This window comes from Rhinopithecus bieti, unplaced genomic scaffold (assembly GCF_001698545.2).
Source record: "Rhinopithecus bieti isolate Rb0 unplaced genomic scaffold, ASM169854v2 scaffold_5260, whole genome shotgun sequence".
NCBI classification, from domain to species: Eukaryota; Metazoa; Chordata; class Mammalia; order Primates; family Cercopithecidae; genus Rhinopithecus; species Rhinopithecus bieti.
Genome location: NW_016805896.1, coordinates 3,902,827 through 3,913,613, shown reverse-complemented (window position 1 = coordinate 3,913,613; position 10,787 = coordinate 3,902,827).

The window sequence follows — 10,787 nt, the reverse complement described above, 5'->3', positions numbered from 1 at the left end:
ATATATATATATATATATATATATATATATATATATATATATATATACACTCTAGTCTAAGCTTCTTTACATGGCAGCTGGATCCCAAGAGGGTAAAAAACAGAAGCAGCAAAGCCTAGTAAGGCCTTCCAATACATTCTGTTGGTCAAAGCAAGTCATAGAGCCAGCCCTGACTAAAGGAGAAGAGAAACAGACTATACTCCTTGATAGGAAAAATGACTTAAGCCTACAAAAATTATTGGCAGCCATCTTTGCAGACATCCTACCACAAAATTTAAATGGAAGTTGTTAAATTGTATTCAGCTACCTTCTCCCTTTCCTCCTTCTTCCTGCCTAGAACATGAGTGTCATGACTAGAACTTCAGCAGTCATCTTGCAACCACGAGGCAGCCTGAAAGATGAGAACTACACATTGAGGATAGCAGAGAAGAAAGAGGAGTCCAGGTTCCTGATGAGATAGAGGAGCTGCCACACCCACCAAGGACTGCCTATTTGGAGAGTGTTTACACATTGGAAAAAATATAAAGCTCTACCTTACTTACACAATGATTATTTGGTTTGTCCATTGTACAAAACACAGCGGGCACAGGCTCAAATGTGAACAACTAACAGAAGGAATTTCATAGCCCATAATGCAGAAGGAATTTCATAGCCCATAATGCAACATTTACTGATGCATTGTATTTTTTAAGAATATAATGAGAAGCACATACTCTGATTAATTGCTAAGTTCCATTACAGTCATATAAAATATATTAAAGCAAGCCTCAAGCTAAAGGGTTTTTGGCAAGTACCTTGCCTCTGAGGTACAAGGAATCCATTCCTGGGGGCTTATGAGAAAGTGTTAGGGGCTCCTTAATACTTCTGTACAAACACTACTTGAGAAAATACTACTAATGCCTTTTCACCAAACCAAGCTTGAGTACTTTTTCTAAACTCCTCACCGTTTAAGAAGAAATGGCATGCAAAGTTCAAATGAGGTCATCATATCCACCCCTCCTGTCTCCCACCTAGTTTCTTCATTCAGCCAACAATCCCTCCCCAACAATCGAGGCTCAGTTGCTGTGTCTGATTCATGGAAGAGTAACTTGTCTTTTCCTCCCCCTTCCCAATTTTTTAAAACACCAAGCAGTATAGGCAAGTTTTTGTTTGTTTGTTTGTTTGGTTGGTTGGTTTTTTTTGAGACAGAGTTTCGCTCTTGTCACCCAGGCTGGAGTGCAATGGCCCGATCTCGACTCACTGCAACCTCCGCCTCCCTGGTTCAAGTGATTCTCCTACCTCAGCCTCCCAAGTAGATGGGATTACAGGCACGTGTCACCATGCCCAGCTAATTTTTGTATTTTTAGTAGAGACGGGGTTTCACCATGTTGGCTAGGATGGTCTCAAATGGCTAGGACGGTCTCAATCTCTTGACCTCATGATCCGCCTCCCTCAGTGCTGGGATTACAGGTGTGAGCCACCGCACCTGGCCGGCAAGTTCTAAACCACAAGAATAAGTTGCCTTTTCACAGGAGTGCATAGGAAGACTCTAGAACTGGGTAAATTGAGAAGTGGGACACACAGTCAGGTTTTGCAGGCCTGACTCGGACACATAGATGTGAGCCTGCAACAACAAACAGCCCCTCAACCCTCAAGTACAAGGACAGGGGAAAGAGTAGCATCCTATATTTCTTTTGAAAACTAGCTGAACTTGGCTATGCTATTATTTTACTCGTTTTCATGTATGGTTTTGCAAATGTTTTACTTGACTTTAGCCTATATTTCAAATTATCAGAATGTTTTATATTCCCATCTATTTTAAACTAGTAATTACCTGTCTAAAACAAATGGAAACCTTCTTGAAATATACTTAAATGTAATTAGAATATTACTGATACACACAGTATTATTGAAACTAAGAGTAAATAATTTACTGCTTGAACCCAGGAAGCAGCGGTTGCAGTGAGCTGAGATCAAGCCACTGCCCTCCAGCCTGGGCGACAGAGCGAGACTCCGTCTCAAAAAATAAATAAATAAATACATACATAAATAAAATTTTAAAAAGAGTAAATAATTTACTATACTGTTTTGCAGCACCTTAGTCCTACAAGCTAATCATTTACACATAGTGTTTTTCTAGAGATTCCACTCTGAATGGTCATCATGGCATAGAAACACAGCACTTTGCAACTGATCTCCTAATCCAAGTAAATGTTTGTATCTTATTTGGTCATTTGCCAAAACTTGTTCCCTATGTGCTGCACACTTTTCTATTCCTACCGTGGTAACCTTAAAACACCAAGGATAACCAGCGGATTCTTAATTAACGACCTCCTCTGACTCCAGTGATCTGTCCAGGGTCATGTCCCCCAACAGACGTCAACCAAGACAGCGCTCCTGCCTGACCCATCTGGCTTTATTACCAGGCAGTTTCCTTTTTAGACTTCTCATATCTTTGCTTCTTGTCTTTCTGGTCTTTGCTTTCTGTTCCCAGTCTCTCTCACTGTTTCAGCACCCACCGACTTTCTCTTAAAACATCCCTAAAGTGATGGCTGTTTCTCATCATTTGTCCACGTAGTTAACTCAGAACTCAGGGACACGGACCCAGGCCCTCCACTGGCTTCACAACAAAGAGTTTGGTCAAGGTCCTCAAGGAAATTATTAATGCACAGCTCTAATAAAATGACCACGCTCTCACCCCCTCCCCACACACCGTCTCATTAGCAGGGTTTATTTTTATGGCTAGTACCGTGAATCTGCTAGGTAGAAGCAAGTCCTCTCAACGATCCCCTGACCACAGTCCTTGCAGACACGGCTATGCCCAGGCCCATCGCCTGGACCTGAGCGCGCCTGGCTCTCCGTGTCAACCCATTCTGCCCACTGACTGCTTGAGTCGTAAGCCCGACGACCCTGCCCCAGACCCTGGAGACGCTGGACGCTGGCTCACCTGGATCCCACTCAGACCCGGTCGCGGGCTCACCTGGTCCCCCGCGGACTTGGGCGTACGCTCATCTGGATCCCACTGGGACCCGGTCGCGGGCTCACCTGGTCCCCCGAGGTCCTGGGCACGGCCACACCAGGTCCCCCTCCTGCTCGCGCCGCCCCGGGCGCCCTGGAGGAAGCTCTGTGCTGCATCCCTGAGTCCCAGGCGGAGCGGTCAGCGGAGAGTTCCAGCCAAGTTATCCCGTGCGCCTCGAAAGAGAGGGTTGCTGGGCGTATGGATATTCTATTTCGCGGGGCCTTTGCGCTCCGTGGCCCCTCTAGGCCAGTTCCTCCGAAGGCTGATAGGGGACTCCGCGCTCTCCCCTGGCTTCCCTTTGCATGGGGAATTGGCAGCGGGGGCGCAGGAATCCATCAGAAACGCAAAACTACTTTTTCCCCCTGCTGGTGACTGTGAGGAACTGCACGTGGTGGAACTAACCTGTAATCAAGTATTCCTTCCCTCTGAGGGAAGGTTGGGGTCTTTCCTCCCCCCATCAAAGGCTTCGAAAACTCCCCTTTTTATTCCTTTTCTTTTATTTCAACTGTCACAATAAGAGATAGCAACTCATTTTTAGGCTTCAGATTAATGGGAATAAGTAAAATTAAAACATCCCACTAGAGTGTTTAAATTTTTTTTTCTTTCTCTTTTTAAATTATGGGAAATTGCAAACGTAAAAGTAGGCAGAAGAGTATAATGAAGTTCCAGCTTTTGGTAACGGCGGACTAATCTTGCAGATAAAAATTATACAATCTGGCCGGGCTCTGTGGCTTACTCCTGTAATTCCAGCACTTAGGGAGGCCAAGACAGGCGAATCACTTGATGTCAGGAGTTTGAGACCAGTCTGCCCAACATGGTGAAACCCCGTCTCTACTAGAAATACCAAAAAAGAAAAAACAATTAGGTGGGCGTGGTGGTGCACCAGCCTGGGCGACAGAGTAAGACTCTGTCTCAAAAAAAATAAACAAAATAAAATAAAAATTATACAATCTGAGCAAAGCATTTTAAAAATAGTATGTGAAGGTATTAGAGATTGACCAAAGAAGGCAGAAACTGTAGGAAAACCACCCTTGAAAAAGAAATGAAAATTGCTGGGATTTGTGAGTTTGTGGCTTTTTACCTGAGGGCAACCGCCAGTGAGCAGCTCCAGCTGCAGAGAGTGAGTCATCGCTTGATTGACTTCAGGTGGACAGAAAACAGAGTTTGAGACTAATAGAATTGGAAAATTGGGGCCAGGAGTGGTGGCTCACACTTGTAATCCCAGCACTTTGGGAGGCCGAGGTGGGCAGATCACCCGAGGCCAGGAGTTTGAGACCAGCCTGGCCAACAAGGCGAAACCCTGTCTCTACTAAAAACACAGAAAATTAGCTGGGCATGGTGGCAGACGCCTGAAATCACAGCTACTCAGGAGGCTGAGGCATGAGAATTGCTGGAACCAAGGAGGTGGAGGCTGCAGTGAGCCAAGATAGTGCCACTGCACTCCAGTCTGAGTGACAGAGGGAGAACTTGTCCAAAAAAAAAAAAAAAAGAAAATTGGGAAGAGGTAATTCTAGAAGGGAAGAATATATAGAGAAGTATGTGTCATGTTAGCTTTCTCTTGGTACCATAACAAATTAACCACAGCTTAATAGCTTAAAACAACACAAATTTATTATGTTACAGTTCTTGAGGTACAGGGCTCGTTGGGCCAAAATCAGGGTGTTGACAGGCTGTGTTCTTTCTAGAGGCTGCAGAGGAGAATTGATTTCCTTTTCACTCGGGTAGGACTGAGTTCCCTGATTTCCTGCTGGCTGTAAGGTGAGGGTCATTCCAGCTTCTAGAGACCCATGCTGCATTCCTTGGCTTGGGACCTCCTTCCTCCATCTTCAAAGCCAAAGCCAGGAACTATCAGTCAAGTTCCTCTCACACTTCAAATCTGTCCTCTTCCTCCCATGTCATCTCTCTGACCCAGCCTGGAAAAGTTCTCCCCTCTTAAGGATTTGTGTAATTAGATTGGGCCCACCTAGATTATCCAGGATAGGCTAATCTTCCCTATTTTAAGGTAAGTAACCTTAATCACATCTGCAAAATCTCTTTTGCCATGGAAGGTAACGTATTCATAGGTGCCAGGGAGTAGGACATGAACATCCTCAGGTAGCCATTAAGCTGCCTACCAGAATCTACCCTCTGATCCCTCAAAGATGTCACAGCCTAACATCAATAACTATATTAAATATAGCCAGGTGTGGTGACCTGTAATCCCAGCACTTTGGGAGGCCAGGGTGGGTGGATTCATTGAGCTCAGGAGTTCAAGACCAGCCTGGCCAATATGGTGAAACCCCGTCTCTACCAAAAATACAAAAAATTAGGCCAGGCACAGTGGCTCATGCCAGTAATCCTAACACTTTGGGGGGCCAAGACAAGTGGATCACTTGAGGCCAGGAGTTTGAGACCAGCCTGGCCAACATGGTGAAACCTCATCTCCACTAAAAATACAAAAATTAGCTGGGTGTGGTGGCGCACACATGTAATCCCAGATACTCGAGAGGCTGAGGCAGGAGAACCACTTGACCCAGGAGGGGGAGGTTGCGGTGAGCTGAGATCATGTCACTGCACTCCCGCCTGGGGGATAGAGCAAGACTCTGTCTCCAAAATAAATGAATAAATAAATAAAAGACTATATTAAATATAAATACACTAAACATGCTAATAAAAGACAGAGATTGTCAGACTGGATTTAAAACCAAAAACAAGACCTGGTTGTATACTATCCACAAAGGATGACTCTTAACTGCAAAAACATAAATAGGTTGAAAGTAAAAGAATAGAAAAGGATACACTGTGTAAAAAGAAAGAATAAGAAATCCAAGGTGGTCAATAAGCATGCAAAAAGATAATCAACATCACTAATCATAAAAGAAATGCAAGTTGAAATCACAATGAGATATCATTGCATACCCACAAGAAGGGCCATCATCAAAAGAACAGACAATAACAAGTGTTGGCAAGGGTGTGGAAAAATTGGAACCCTTGTGCACTGCTGGTGGGAATGTAAAATGCTGCAGCCATTATGGGAAACAGTATAGAGGTTTCTCCAAAAATTGAAAATAGAATTACCACATGACCCAGCAAACCCCACTTCTGGGTATGTATCCGAAAAAGGTCAAAGCAGGATCTCAAAGAGATCTTTACACATCCATTTGTCCATTGCAGCATTATTCAAAATATGCAAGAGGTGGAAGCAACCCAAATGTCCATCGGCAGATGAATGGCTAAAGAAAACGTGACACCCACATGGTGGAATGTTATGTAGCCTTTAAAAAGTAAAAAATCCAGCCAGGCACGGTGACTCACGCCTGTAATCCCAGCACTTTGGGAGGCCAAGGCAGGTGGATGATCTGAGGTCAGGTGTTCGAGAGCAGCCTGGTCAACATGGTGAAACTCATCTCCACAAAAAATACAAAAAAAAAAAAAATTAGCTGGCGTGGTGGCGTGCACCTGTAGTCCCAGCTACTTGGGAAGCTGAGGCAGGAGAATTGCAACTGCTCTCCAGTATGGGTGACAGAGTGAGACTCCATCTCAAAAAAGAAAAAGAAAACCCTGTTGTCACTACACTATGGATGAAACTTGAGAACATTATGCTAAGTGAAATAAGCCAATCAGTAAAGGACAAATACTGTATGATTCCACTCATTTGAAGTATCTAAAGTGGTCAAAAATCATAGAAACAGAAAGTAGGAAGATGGTTGCCAAGGGCTAGGGGGAGGAGAGGAGGAATTGGTGTTTAACGGGTGTTGAGCTTCACTTTTGCAAGATGAAAAAGTATTAGAGAACTATTGGACAACAATGTGAATAAAACTTAACACTACTGGACTATAAAGCTAAAAATGGTGAATATGATAAATTTAATGTTATGTATTTTAAAATACAAGTTTTATTCTTAATCTTTGTGAATAGTGTTACATGTTTTTAATAATAAAAGAAATCTGAAGTGATTATATTAATATTTGACAAAATAGACTTTAAGACAAAATATAATTAGAGACAAAGAGGGAAATGTCAAATGATGAATGAGTCGATACATCAGGGAAACATAACAATTATATATGTTTATGCATCTAAAATCAGAGTTTAAAAATAAGCAGAACTAAAGAAAGAAATAAACAAATCCATACTCATAATGAAAGATTTTGATACCCTGCTCTTGAAAAGTGATAGAATAACTAGACAAAAAAAAAAAAAAAACAGTAAATATATACAGTATCTTTTAAAAAACACTATAGATCAGGGATTGTTGGATTATGGTCCATGAGACAAATCTGAAAAATAAAATTTTAGGCTGGGCGCGGTGGCTCACACCTGTAATCCCAGCACTTTGGGAGGCCGAGGCAGGTGGATCACGAGGTCAGGAGTTCCAGACCAGCCTGAACAACATGGTAGAATGCTGTCTCTACTAAAAATACAAAAATTAGCTGGGTGTGGTGGCATGCATCTGTAATCCCAGCTACTCAGAAGGCTGAGGCAGGAGAATCGCTTGAACCCAGGAGGCGGAGGTTGCAGTGAGCCGAGATTGCACCACTGCACTCCAGCCTAGGCAAGACTCCATCTCAAAAAAAAAAAAAATTAGAAAACAGCCACACCTATTCATTTATGTATTGTCTATGGTTGTTTATAGCAGCTTTTGCAGAATTGAGATGCAAAAGAGATCATATGGCTCACAAAGCTTGAAATGTCTATTATCTGGCCCTTCATGGGAAGAGTTTGCTAAACTCTACTATAGGCCATCTAAACCTAATTGACATTTATAGAACACTATCCCCGATGATAGCAGAATATACATTCTTTCCAACTGCACATGGTACATTCACTAAAAGAAACCAAAATTGGCCATAAAATATCTCTCAGTAGACTTCAAAAGACTGAAATCTTACAGTGTATGTTTTCTAACCATAATGGAATTAAAATAGAAATCAATAAATATATCTAGAAAAGCCACAGATATTTAGAAATTAAACTACACACTTCTAAGTAATATATGGGTCAAATAGATATCTGGGTTAGAAAATATTTCAAACTGAATGATAATAAAAAGTAGCAGACTAAAGTTTAGGTGCTGCAGCTGTAGCAGTGTTTAAAGGTCAATTTTCAGCTTTAAAAATTATATTAGAAAGGAAGACAGTCTTAAAATCAATGAGCCAAATTCCACTTTAAAAACCTAGGAAAAGTAGAGCAAACTAAACACAAAGTAAGTAGAAGGAAAGAAATAATAAAGATCCATGTAGAAATCGATAAAATTGAAAATAGTAAAACTATAGAAAATTAACAAAGCAAAAAGCAAGTCTTTTAAAAGATTAATAAAATTGAAGTTTCACACAAGATTAATCAAGAAGAAAAGATACAAAACAGAATTTACCAATAACAGGAATTAGGTCTATCATGTTATTTGTTTCCTGTTTGTTCCTTTTGCTTTTTATCCCTCAAATTTCCCTTTCCAACATATTTTTAGTTATGTGAATGAACATTTTTTAGTATTTCATTTTAATTTTCTACTGTGATTTTGACTATATCTCTTTGTATAGGTTTTTAAATGCCTTCTCTAGGGATTACAGTATACAGAACAGTATCACAATCTATCTGGAATTAATATTTTACCACTCCAACTAAGGTAGAAATCTTACCACTATGTTAATTCATTCACCCTCCCCTTTTATGTTATGGTACCTACATATTACATCTATGTGCATTAAAATCTCATAAGATAATGCTATAATTTTTGCTTTCAACTGTCAAATATACTTTAAACATCTCAGGAGAAGAATAGTTATTATATTACCAGAATTTTGTCATTTGTTACTCTTCCTTCATTCCTGATATTCTAAGTTTCTTTCTGGTATCATTCCTTTCTATCTGAAAAACTTCCTTTAGTAATTGAACAGGTTTACTGGCAACTAACTGCACATGATACATTCATCAAAAATAATCTTCTTTTATCTGAGATTGTCTCTGTGTCATCTTGATTCACAAAATATATTTTCACTGGATATAGAATTCTGCATTGACAGTTCTTTTCTTTTAGCACTTTAAAAATGTCATATCACTTCTTTCTTGCCTCCATGGTTTCTGATAAGAAATGTGCAGTCATTTGTATCTTCATCCCCCTTACAGGTAATGCATAGGTTTCCTCGGGCTGCCTTCAAAATTGTTCTTTGTCTGTAGTTTCTAGTAATTTGATTATGATGTTTCTGGGCACAAATTTCTTTCGTTTATCCTTTTGGGGCTCGCTAACATTCTTGAATCTGTAGATTTTGTCTTTCACCAAACTCTGGAAATTATTATTATATTACTATTTTGAGATGGAGTCTTGCTCTGTTGCCCAGGCTGGAGTGCACTGGTGCAATCTCGGCTCACTACACCCTTCACCTCCCAGGTTCAAGCAATTCTGCCTCACCCTCCCAAGTAGCTGGGACTACAGGCATGCACCACCATGCCAAGATAATTTCGTATTTTTAGTAGAGATGGGATTTCACCATTTTGGCCAGGCTGGTCTTGAACTCCTGACCTCAGGTGATCCACTCACCTTGGCCTCCTAAAATGCTGGGATTACAGGCGTGAGCCACTGCACCCAGCCTCTCCAAATATTTTCTGAGAACAAACAATCTTTCTCCTCCATTTCTGTTACTCTGATGGCATGAATATTCACCTTTTGATATTTTCCTACAGGTACCTAAAGGTATGTTCATTGTTTTTTACTTTATTCTCTCTGTCATTCAGACTGGATGATTTCTATTGATCCTGTCTCAAATTTGCCAACTCCTCAATCATCTCTATTCCACTCTTAAGTCCATCCAACAAGTTTTTTACTTCAGTTATTTCATTTTTCTGGTCTGAAATATCCTTTTATTTCTCTCTTACATCTTCTCTTTCTTTGCTGATGCTTTCTATCTTTCCACTCATATCAAGAATGTGCATGAGCTTCTTGAAGCATTTGTATAGTACCTGCTTTAAGTCTTTGTCAGATAATTCCAACATCTGTAACCCACTATATTAAGGTAATAAAGGGAAAAAATAATATATCAATTGATACAGAATAGGCATTTGACAATATTCAATACCCATTAATGATGAAAAAAATGTTTTTCACTCTCAGCAAACTAGGAACAAAAGAGAACTTGTTTAATTTAATTGCAGGCACCTACAAAGAAATAAACTACCACTGATAATTCCTACTGATTGCTAAACATTTTCCCCTAATATTGGAAAGAAGGCAATGTTCTCTATTCTTACTGCTTCTACTGTACTGGACATCCTGGATAGTTCAATAGGAAAAAGAAAAAGAAAGGAAGAAAGAAAAGAAAGAAAGGTTGAAAGAAAGAGAACGAGAAAGAAAAAGAAAGAGGAAGGAAGGAAGGCAAGAAGGCAGGAAGGAAAATAACAAAGAAAGGAAGGGAGGGAGGGAAAAAGAAAAAGAAGGAAGGAAGAAAGGAAGGAAGGAAAGAAAGAAAAAAAAGAAAAGAGGAAGGAAGGAAGGGGAAGGGAGAGAGGGAGGAAAACAATAAAAATAAAAAGAAAGAAAGAAAGAAAGAAGAAAGAAATGGAGGAAGGGAGAAAGAAAAGAAAGAAAGAAGAAAGAAAGAAAAGAAAAGAAAAAGAAAGAAAAGGAAGAAAGAGGGAGGGAGGGAGGAAGAAAAAATCAAAAGAGAAAGAAAGAGAGAAAAGAAAGAGAAAGAAAAGAAAGAAAGAAAGAAAGAGAAAGAAAGAAAGAAAAAGAAAGAAAGAAAGAAAGAAAGAAAGAAAGAAAGAAAGAAAGAAAGAAAGAAAGAAAGAAAGAAAGAAAGAAAGAAAGAAAAGA